The sequence below is a fragment of the Rhinichthys klamathensis genome, unplaced genomic scaffold (assembly GCF_029890125.1).
Source record: "Rhinichthys klamathensis goyatoka isolate OS25496 unplaced genomic scaffold, OSU_Roscu_1.1 h1tg000096l_1, whole genome shotgun sequence".
Taxonomy (NCBI): domain Eukaryota; kingdom Metazoa; phylum Chordata; class Actinopteri; order Cypriniformes; family Leuciscidae; genus Rhinichthys; species Rhinichthys klamathensis.
Genome location: NW_026606635.1, coordinates 666,068 through 678,205, shown reverse-complemented (window position 1 = coordinate 678,205; position 12,138 = coordinate 666,068). Strand labels below are relative to the sequence as shown.

General features: G+C 42.4%; 1 non-coding gene across 1 annotated transcript; it reads left to right on the top strand.

Annotated features, from left to right (window-relative positions):
* The first annotated feature begins 2,491 nt into the window (after nucleotides 1-2,491).
* Nucleotides 2,492-2,587, top strand: LOC130086536 (small nucleolar RNA U13). The gene has a single exon (XR_008807228.1). It is a non-coding gene; the product is annotated as a small nucleolar RNA U13 (small nucleolar RNA).
* The last annotated feature ends 9,551 nt before the right edge of the window (nucleotides 2,588-12,138 follow it).

The window sequence follows — 12,138 nt, the reverse complement described above, 5'->3', positions numbered from 1 at the left end:
GCACAGTGGTAACAAGGCATGATGGTTCCATGTTCTCATTCTGTTTACGCCAAATTCTGACTCTAACATCTGAATGTCTCAACAGAAATCGAGACTCATCAGACCAGGCAACATTTTTCCAGTCTTCAACTGTTCAATTTTGGTGAGCTCTTGCAAATTGTAGCCTCTTTTTCCTATTTGTAGTGGAGATGAGTGGTACCCGGTGGAGTCTTCTGCTGTTGTAGCCCATCCGCCTCAAGGTTGTGCGTGTTGTGGCTTCACAAATGCTTTGCTGCATACCTCGGTTGTAACGAGTGGTTATTTCAGTCACTGTTGCCCTTCTATCAGCTCGAACCAGTCTGGCCATTCTCCTCTGACCTCTGGCATCAACAAGGCATTTCCGCCCACAGAACTGCCGCTCACTGGATGTTTTTTCTTTTTCGGACCATTCTCTGTAAACCCTAGAGATGGTTGTGCGTGAAAATCCCAGTAGATTAGCAGTTTCTGAAATACTCAGACCAGGCCTTCTGGCACCGACAATCATGCCACGTTCAAAGTCACTCAAATCACCTTTCTTCCCCATACTGATGCTCGGTTTGAACTGCAGGAGATTGTCTTGACCATGTCTACATGCCTAAATGCACTGAGTTGCCGCCATGTGATTGGCTGCTTAGAAATTAAGTGTTAACGAGCAGTTGGACAGGTGTACCTAATAAAGTGGCCGGTGAGTGTATATTTCATCATGGCCAGATGAAAACACTAACTCATATAAATTGACAGAGTGTCTTAAAGATATAAAATGCTGGATGACGCATAATTTCCTGCTACTAAATCCAGATAAAACGGAGGTATTACTTGTTGGTCCAAAAAACTATCCACAAAACCACTTACAATACAACTTTAATATAGAAGGATGTCCTGTTACTTTATCCTCTACGGTAAAAGACCTGGGTGTTATACTAGACCGCAACTTGTCTTTCGAAAATCATATTTCATATGTTACAAGAACAGCCTTTTTCCATCTTAGAAACATTGTTAAATTACGTAACATGCTATCGGTTTCTGATGCAGAAAAGTTAGTTCATGCATTCATGACCTCGAGACTAGATTACTGTAATGCTTTATTAGCTGGTTGTCCTGCATCCTCAATAAACAAGCTACAGTTAGTGCAAAATGCAGCCGCTAGAGTTCTTACTAGGTCAAGAAAATATGATCATATAACACCAATTTTATCATCTCTACACTGGTTACCTATCAAGTTCCGTATCAATTACAAAGTACTATTACTGACCTATAAAGCCCTAAATGGTTTAGCTCCTGTGTATTTAATGGACCTTCTATCGCCCTACAATCCATCTTGTTCTTTAAGATCTTTAAATTCGAGGCTTCTGGTCATTCCTAGGATATCTAAGTCCACTAAAGGAGGGAGGGCGTTCTCACATTTAGCTCCTAAACTCTGGAATAGTCTTCCTGATATTGTTTGAGGCTCTGACTCGCTGTCCCAGTTTAAAACTAGATTAAAGACGCATCTCTTTAGCCAAGCATTTACATAATTCTTACCTTTTATACCACTGCTGAATCAGATCAAATGCATTTAATACTATAAAACTTGAAGAGACTGTAGGTTATCTGTATAGGTTGCATAGTATTTGCAGTCATTACGTTCCTGTGTATATTGCGTGAATGACGGGTGGTTGGGCAGATATTGTGTTGCGGTAGGTAGTATGCCATACGGAACCGTTGTCCACTGAAACTGCCTATTCACGCACCAGTGGGGCTCGACAGCCTTAGTCAACGGGTTGGCGCGTATGGTTGGGTTGCGGAGAGATTGTGAGATTGTGGTTAGGTCTCAGCAGCAGGAGGGACGTAGAGGTCAGTAAGCTGGGCTGAGTTGAGTGGGGGACGGAGGGGGGTGATTTTGGGACGCAAGAGTCACTGTCTTCATGTTTTATCATTTACGCCTGTGTTATGGAAATCATCATTATGAACAGCAGCTACGCTAATTATTTTCCCTTTGCTTTTCTGTTGTTATCTCGGGACGTGATAAAACATGAAGACAGTGACTCTTGCGTCCCAAAATCACCCCCCTCCGTTGTTTTAGAAACAAACTTTGTTATATTGTTTTCATGTTATCACTGTGAAGCGCTTTGATACAATCTGTATTGTGAAAAGCGCTATATAAATAAATGTGACTTGACTTGACTTGACTTGTGATGAGCTTTGATATATCATGTGACTCTCATCACTGCTGTGTTGATTGTTGGTTGTCAGTGTATTGCAATAGTACAAAACAGATATTAATACTTCAATAGGTTGGTAAATTATCATTATATCAGTTAATAAATTACGGTTTATTACTGTAAATTTGAAGTTAAGTCTGTAAAACCAAAAACGTTGACATCGTATTTTTGACGGTATAGTTCTGGTAACCACAGCTGCCAGTTTTTTTCCGTAAAAACAACGGGATTTTTTTTTACATTGTAGGAACAAATCAATAAACTTTCTCTCACTGATCCTTCTGGTTCGTATACAGTGATGATTGGTCTGATCACGCGTGTGTGTGACATGTGCAGCCGCTGTTACGACTGAGCACATCGACCTTCTGATCCAACAACCAGAAGTAATAGTTATATGTTCATTCACAATGTAAAAATTTTACATCAGTTGAAAAACCTATATAACCTGTAGATACAAAAATGAACTTTATTTTATGAGAAATATTATAGCTGTTTGAATTGCCGTAAACTTAATCTCTTCAATTCTATTCAAAACTTTTCTCTGTATGTATACTTTATCACTTAAAGTATACAATCATTCTACAACCATTACTCTTCTTCCTTCATTAGTTTCTTTCTCTGATGCAACTAAGCGGCCACTCCCTGAAACCAACACGGAAGTGAATTAAACTGCAGTTCATCGATTGGCCGCCAGAGGCTGGCTGCAACGGTGAGTCAAATCTGCATCTTCCGCATGTTAAAATGCCCAACTTTACAGCAGAATAAAACATGTTTACAGCCTGGAGCAAAAAGTGGTTTTGGTCTATACAGCTAATTTTGCCCTTCATGACGACTGTGAGGGGGTTACCGCTGGACACTGCTAGCCGTTTGTCTGTTAGCGGTCACTTCACCTCAGATAATTCCCGCTGCTGTACTTGCCATCTCTGCCGTGTTTGTGCTTTTTCCGGGATTATTTCATACAATTTAATACACGCATTATACCTTCGCCCGCGCCGTTGGTTTCCGTCGTTGTCGAGTATGGAGAGAACAACCAGCGCTGTATTTCCAGTTGTCTCACAATTTTGTTGCTTTTTGGAGTTCAGATTTAAAAACGTCTATAGATATAGAGACCGCACTCGTTCTGCGCTACTGATGCTCTCACAGAACAGATAGACCATAAGCATATAAGCATGAATAAAGTTTTCTACGAACTTGATGTACGATGCGGCGCTGACTGACATGTATGCGCATGAATCACTATCTCACACACACACACACACACACACACACTCAGAGCAATATTGTAAGTTACTTCATGATAATACATTTTTAACTAGCAGAATAATAATACATGACGATACACAGTCTCACTTTAGCTATGTCTTTTAACTATTGTAGTATTTCGAAGGGAAAAAACATGAACTTTAACTATTGGCTTGACTTCTTCAAGTCAGCTGTCACTTTAGCACGAGGCTAGTAGCATATAGCATTAGCTTCTTAGCCTGAGCTAACTCGATCGCGTCGAGCTAGGGGGCGTGGTCTCAGCTCCACCCAAGCCCCGCCCCTTTGCCCATTCTCAGTTATCCGGGAGTGACGCGCTGCCAAGATGGCTCCGCCGGCTCCGCCCACTTTAGGCTTTAAACAACGCTCTTCAGAAACCTACGGGTGACGTCACAGACACTACGTCCATATTATTTTTACAGTCTATGGATTCAACACACAAAAAAAATTATGGCTAGCTTAGGTTAGCATATACGGTGAGCGGCAAAGGACATAATCGTCAGCCATGGGTTTAACATGCAATCAAACCTGTGTGACCATAGGAAACCTTATTATTATTATTATCTTTTATTTTGAATTAAGAATGTTTAATCAGAGAGAAAAATACGGAGCCCCTAAAGGAAGAAAAAATATAAGATGAGAGGAAAAAAAAATGTCAATGCTTATGCGTTCCCCCAAGAAACTCTGCGTTCGCTCACAAAAACGTTTGTTTTCCGTCAAGAAACTTTCACTCGCAAAGGTTTTGTGAGCGGACTTAGTTTCTCGCAAAGTTTTTGAAATATGACAGTGAAAGAAGTAAATTAGATCAACCCAAGTATGAATATATTTATAATTTTTAATTTACAATTACATTTTTTTTTACTAAACGTACCATTTAAAAAGAGTGTACAAGTAGTTGTGAAATGTACAGCCTTTGTTACGCAAAGATTTTTTTTATTTATGGACTGACAAAGAGTAAATTGTTGGTATATTTTCAACTTAAAATAAGTGTATTGGAAATGTCAATCAACAAGATGAAGTGTTTAGTGAACAATGTTTGTCCAGTAAAGGGTAAAGGGTTGAGGAGCCGACCAATGACAAGTTCCCAGAATGCTCCTCTCATGAATATGATTAAATACTCGCTAACTCTGCATTATATGTTCATATATACACACTACTATCATTACATATGGGAACTAGCTTATATCACTGATATATGACAATATGCATCAAATGTCAAATGATAGCAGAGACTTCAGTTTGTAACCAGCGCAAACTGAGCGCTGGCTGGTCTTCCAGCTTGCTCTGTCAAACCTCTACAATTGATCCAGAATGCTGCAGCCAGAGTAGTCTTTAATGAGCCGAAGAGAGCACAAGTCACTCCTCTCCTCACACAATTGCACTGGTTGCCAGTTGCCGCTCGCATCATACTGTTGTCGACTACATGCTGCTTCTTGTCTGGTGGCTGGTGTTGCCAGATTGGGTGTTTTTTTCGCTACATATTAAGGCCTGTTTACGTGTGTTTTAGCCGGGTTTTCGTCTGGAAGGCTCTATAGAAATCTGGCACCCTATTAAACGAAGTAAAATTGAGAGAGCGTGCGTTCACAGACACCAGAATGAACGAGTTCACAGTAACGTTCATCAGGCAGTAATACAGTACGTTCAGTTCACGTTCGCCCAAAATATGAACGAGTTCATGAACTATCGTTCAATGAACGCGCTCAGCACAACACTGATTACAGTGTAACCCTGAGATGTTCTCTTTCCAATGGGAACTCGCACTGCATCCTAGGACACTAATGAGACTGCCCTGCTCTCAGTAATTGAAGCTCTGAGACTGGCAAGAGCAGCTTCCAAATCCTCAGTCCTCATCCTGCTGGATCTGTCTGCTGCTTTTGACACTGTTAACCACCAGATCCTCCTGTCAATCCTAAAGATGAAGGGCATCTCGGGAACTGCACTCCAATGGTTCGAGTCTTACCTCTCAGGTAGGTCCTTTAGGGTGTCGTGGAGAGGTGTGGCATCTAAGACCCAACATCTAGCTACTGGGGTGCCTCAGGGCTCAGTGCTTGGACCACTCCTCTTCTCCATCTACATGACATCACTAGGATCTGTGATTCAGAAACATGGCTTTTCCTATCATTGCTACGCTGATGACACACAACTCTACCTCTCATTCCAGCCTGATGATCCGACGGTAGCTGCTCGCATCTCAGCCTGCCTGAAAGACATTTCTGGCTGGATGAAGGACCACCACCTTCAACTAAACCTTGCGAAGACAGAGCTACTTGTGGTCCCGGCCAACCAAACACTTCATCACAACTTCTCCATTCAGCTAGGCTCGTCATCCATAACTCCATCAAGGTCAGCTAAGAACCTTGAGGTTGTAATTGATGATCAGTTGAAATTCACAGACCACATTGCTAGAACTGCCCGGTCCTGCAGATTTGCCTTGCACAACATTAGGAGGATCAGGCCCTTCCTTACAGAGCATGCTACACAACTCCTTGTCCAAGCACTTGTTTTATCCAGACTGGACTATTGTAATGCTCTCCTGGCTGGTCTTTTGACAGAAAATCTGCTGCGAGGTTCAGAACCCCTGGGACATGAACCGCTCTTAGAGATAGGAATCTGCTCTGAGACCACAGGAGAAGGTGACGCGCATGCCTGTCTAGGGTGTGCGACCGAGAACCTCCCTGCCGGTTCACATGAGACACCACTGCCATGTTGTCTGTTCTGACAATGACATGGTGACCCTCCAGAAGAGGGAGGAAATGATGCAGAGCCAGAAAAACAGCTCTTAACTCCAGGCAGTTTATGTGCCAAGAGAGAGCCTATCCGGTCCAGACCCCACACGCTGGTCTGCCCTCGAAAACCGTTCCCCAGCCGGTGAGAGAGGCATCCGTCGTAATCATCTGGCGACGAGACACCGCACCCATGCTGACCCCTTTCCGAAGAAAAAGAGGGTCCCGCCAAACTGACAGGGCTCGAAAGCAACTGCGCGATACCTTCAGTAGGCGAAGGGTTGACCCGGAGGTTCGAACCCCTGAGAGTTTCATCCACCACATGAAGGGTCTCATGTGGAGTAGCCCCAGCGGTAGCACGGAGGAGGCCGCGGCCATAAGGCCCAGCATCCTGCGGCAGGTGCCCACAGACACATGATGGCCTAGCAAAAAACGAGCCAAGCATGTCATCAAGCTGGAAATCCGTGCAGGGGCCAAGCGGGCCTGCATGAGAACGGAATCCATGTTCACCCCCAAGAAAACGGTGCTTTGAGCCGGAGCAAGAACACTCTTCTCCGAGTTCAACCTCAAACCGAGAGACTGGATATGACTCAGAACGATGTCTCTGTGGTGGGCCACTGGCTTCCTGGACTGGGCTAAAATGAGCCAATCGTCCAGGTAATTTAGAACACGGATGCCCTGGAGCCGCAATGGGGCCAGAGCTGCATCCATGCACTTTGTGAATGTCCTCGGGGCCAGAGATAGGCCGAAGGGAAGGACCCTGTACTGGAACGCCCTTTCTCCAACGGCGAACCTGAGGAACTGCTTGTGTCGCTGTACAACCTGGATGTGAAAATAAGCATCCTTTAGGTCTATCGTCACGAACCAATCCCCTGGCCGAATCTGAGATATGATAGCTTTCAGCGTCAACATCTTGAATTTCCCTTTGTAAAGGGCGAAGTTCAGTCGGCGGAGGTCCAGTATGGGACGCAAACCGCCGCCCTTCTTCGGGACCAGGAAGTAACGGCTGTAAAAGCCCCGCTCGGTTTCCCCTGGAGTAATCTCCTCTATTGCTCCTTTGAGAAGGAGGGAAGAGATTTCCTGCTGAAGTACAGAAGCCTGAGTGGCGCTGTCTACTACAGTAGGAAACACCCCGTTGAAACCGAATTGTGCGAAGAACCCAAGACGATACCCCTGGTAAGCGCTCCCACACTGGAAGGAAATGTGATAGAGGAGGAGGGATGTTGTAATGCAGACGACATACCTGAGTGAGGGTGCCGTGTTGACGCTCCTGGAATAAAGAGGTTGACTGTGCAGGAGGGCCATCGGCGTCCTGGCACGTGATGGGAGGCATCGATGCTGGGGTCATGGTGACCAGATCCGCCTGCTCCAGAGGAAAACGGAAAGTGCCACCGAGGATGCGGCCGGCAGTAATAGAGAGTGTGGGGGGTGAGGGGAGAAAGCAGAAAGCGTCTCCTTCCTCCCGCACCGGATTGAGTAGAGAAGGTGAAATATGGCCTGCACTTCGAGACACTCTGAGTGGCGAAGGTGACAGGGCAAGGAAAGGAGAGCTGGGAGGCGGGCAGAAACGCTTGTGCGGTCTGAGCCAACCTTGAGGAAGCAGAGGAGCTCTCCTTTTTCTGACCGGAAGGTCAGGAACGGCTCTGGGCCACCGGAGCAGTCGGTTTGTCGGACCGCTTCAACTGGAGGCGCTTGTGAGGCCGTTGACGGGGAAATGGGCGACCGCGGGCTCCCCAAACCGTGGTAGGTGGGGGATGCCCCGGTTCGCTTCTTCTGGAAGAGAACTCCGGTCTATGAGAGGGTCGTTCTCTGGGTCGCACCGGGAGGGGAGCAGAAGGTTCCCTAGCCCTCCTGGGCATGAACTGTCTGAACGCGGCCGATTGGGATATGGAGGAGCGGAATTTCTCAACCACTGTGTTGACCGCCTCACCAAACAACCCCGTTTGAGAAATGGGGGCGTCCAAGAGGAAAACCCTCTCTTTGTCACGGATCTCCGTGAGATTAAGCCACAAGTGGCGCTCCACCGCAACAGAACCAGCCATAGAGCGATCATATTTTCTTGATCTAGTAAGAACTCTAGCGGCTGCATTTTGCACTAACTGTAGCTTGTTTATTGAGGATGCAGGACAACCAGCTAATAAAGCATTACAGTAATCTAGTCTCGAGGTCATGAATGCATGAACTAACTTTTCTGCATCAGAAACAGATAGCATGTTACGTAATTTAGCAATGTTTCTAAGGTGGAAAAAGGCTGTTCTTGTAACAGATGAAATATGATTTTCGAAAGACAAGTTGCGGTCTAGTATAACACCCAGGTCTTTTACTGTAGTGGAAAAAGTAACAGGGCATCCTTCTATATTAAAGTCGTATTGTAAGAGGTTTTGTGTGTAGTTTTTTGGACCAATAAGTAATACCTCCGTTTTATCTGAATTTAATAGCAGGAAATTACGCGTCATCCAGCATTTTATATCTTTGAGACATTCTGTCAATTTAGATGAGGTAATGTTTTCATCTGGTCGTGATGAAATATATAATTGAGTGTCGTCAGCATAACAGTGGAAATTAATTCCATGTTTTCTTATAATATTACCAAGTGGCAGCATATATATTGAGAATAGCAGAGGGCCTAGCACCGATCCTTGCGGTACTCCGTAGTCTACTGACGTTAACTTTGATTTTCCCCCGTGTAAAGAGACAAAATGATAACGGTCAGATAAGTACGATCTAAACCAGCTTAATGCCTGTCCCTGAACACCAGTGTAGTTTTGTAGTCGATCCAAGAGTATTTTATGATCTATAGTGTCGAACGCGGCGCTAAGATCAAGTAGGACTAGTATTGAGATACAGCCTTGGTCAGAAGCTAAGAGTAGATCATTTGTAATTTTAACTAGCGCAGTTTCTGTACTATGATGCGGTCTGAATCCTGACTGGAATTTTTCATAGATATCATTTTCTTGCAAAAAAGAGCACAGTTGAGCGGATACAACTTTTTCTAGTATTTTGGACATAAATGGAAGATTTGAAATGGGTCTGTAATTTGCTAGGTTATTTGGATCTAGTTGCGGTTTCTTAATGAGAGGTTTTATTACTGCCAACTTGAATATTCTTGGAACATGACCTAAGAATAAAGACGAGTTAATAATATTAAGAAGAGGCTCTTCCACTACAGGTAACACTTCTTTCAGTAGTTTAGTGGGTATTGGATCTAATGAGCATGTTGTTGGTTTAGATGCAATAATAAGTTTATTTAGCGCTTCCTGTCCTATCGTTGCAAAGCGGTGTAGTTGTTCTTGAGGGACGATAATTGAGGCTGAATCATAAGAGACCATAGAGGATTGTACATTTATAATTGTGTTTCGAATGCTTTCTATTTTCTCATTGAAATAATTCATAAAATCATTACTACTAAACTGTAACGGTATATTTTGCTCTGGTGATGTCTGTTTATTTGTTAGTCTAGCCACGGTGTTAAATAAGAACCTTGGATTATTTTGGTTATTTTCTATTTGTTTGCGGAGGTGCTCAGCCCTGGCTGTTTTTAGAGCCTTTTTATAACGTGACATACAGTGGCGGTTCTAGCCCATTTCAACTGGGGGGGCCAAGCTGGGGCCAGTTGTACTGTTAGAGGGGCCAGTTACATTTAGACCTTATTGTTGTCATATCATTTTCTGCACTACTGCAGGCATTAACAGGCAAAATACTGTGTTTATAATCATTCAACAATGTATTTGCATTTCCATTATATTTTTACATTTGCATTACATATTCAGTATTAGTCACAGTAACTGTAATAGACAGTTACTGTCTATTACATCCTTCTAATCCTTCTTTCTCTTCATTTTGAGAACTATAGAGCAAAAGCAATGGGGACCAAGAAGCTTATTAATTCATTTACTGAAAATAACTGACTTGATATGTCTAACCGTTTACAGGGTTCCTGCACACTTTTTAAAGTCAAATTTAAGGCTTTTTAAGACCTAAAGAAATCAAAATTAATACCATACATTAGGGGTGTGCAATATTGACAAAAATATATTTCAATATTTTCAACATTTTGTTAATAATTAGATAATATTTTACTGATTGTGTTTTTGTGCTGGTGCCATGGCTGGTTTAGGCCTGTTGTTGACAGCTGACTCACGAAGCTATTAATATTTTTCATATTCTATGCAGTGGTCAGTTCACAGCAGTGACAGAAATACATTTTTTAATTAAGAGGCAATATTTGCCACCTTAAATTGATTTCCAGGGGCATTTTCACCTATATATGGACATTTTTTCTAAACTTATTTAGAGTTATGCATCACCTTTTATGTCAAATACTAACATTCAAATTATACAGTAATTATACTTATTTATACAATAATACTTAATTATGCAATAATTATACAGTACCACTGTTACCAGTCAAATTAATGAATTCAATCCAAATCCATCTTTGCAGTGCAGAGGTGACACAGAAGTGGCATTAATATATTTACACTCCATTTACAATTGCATAAATAAAGCTATGAGATTTTTTTTTAAATCAATATTTAAAAATGAAATTATTTCTAATTTTAACGTTTTAATTAAAGGATACTTTAAATATGAAACTAAAACCGCCAGTAGGCGGCGGCAAGTCCCTGTAAGAGGGATTCATTCATTCAAACGATTTGTTCAAACGGCTGATTTATTCGGGAAAGAAGCAAGTGATTCGTTCAAAACGCGGATTTCAGTCAATAAATCATCGCTGTGTTGCATTGAGACTCACTACGGTTTCATTATGAAATTCTAGTCGGCGAAATAAAGGGAAAACAAACAATATTGACAATATTGTGTCTAAAAAGTAACTCCCAATGTTAACTTATTGTTAATTTAACTGTTGTATAACATAAATATCACAGTTGCAATTGTTGTGCACGGGAAAACGGCACTCTTGCTGATGTGATATTCTAATATAAGAACATAATATGATATAAATATAAGACAAAAACTAATTTGGGGACATAGCCTACCTATGAACTGCACACAGCAGTGAAACGATAGACAAATGCTATGTCAGCTCACAGTGCCTCGTACATAGTTAAAACAATGATTACAATATCATAATAGACAATACACATCGCACACCCCAAACGCACATAAAGAATGAACTTACAACTGAACTGACATTTACCAACTTTCTTCTTCTCTCCTCTCTCGCGTGGAGGAGACAGGCGTTATTCTGCCGCGATTCCCGCGAATGTGATGCGAATTGTCACGTGAAAATGCAAATCCACAAAGATAGAAAAATAAAAAATAATACGCATACGATAGCAAAAAACAGTTTTGTAAAAATTATTTCAAACTCCACATTTAGGGGGGCCACAAGGGGGGCCAAGCTTTTTGTCACAGGGGCACGGGCCCCCCTGGCCCCCCCTCTAGAACCGCCACTGGTGACATACTGTCTTTCCACGCGATTCTAAAGACCTCTAAATTAGTTTGTTTCCATTTACGCTCTAGGTTACGAGTTTCTCTCTTGATATCATGCGTAACACTGTTGTACCATGGTGCTTTAGTTTTCTCTTTAAACTTTTTTAATCTAATTGGTGCAACAATATCTAATGTACTAGAGAAAATGGTGCTCAAACTGCTGGTCATTTCCTCTAGTTCATCTGTTTGTTTGGGTTCACTGAGCAGCTGAGATAGATCAGGTAAGCTATTTGAGAATCTATCTATAGTGGTTGGAAGGATTGTTCTGCCTGGTCTATAACGTGGCGCAACATGACAAATTTCAGCAGTACGTATTATGCACGTTACCATGTAATGATCAGTGACATCATCACTTTGCGGTATAATATCTATATCAGTTGGATTGGTTCCATATGATATAATTAAATCTAGTGTATGATTTAGACGATGAGTGGGACCACGGACGTTTTGCTTGACCCCAAAGGAGTTTAATAAATCTGTAAACG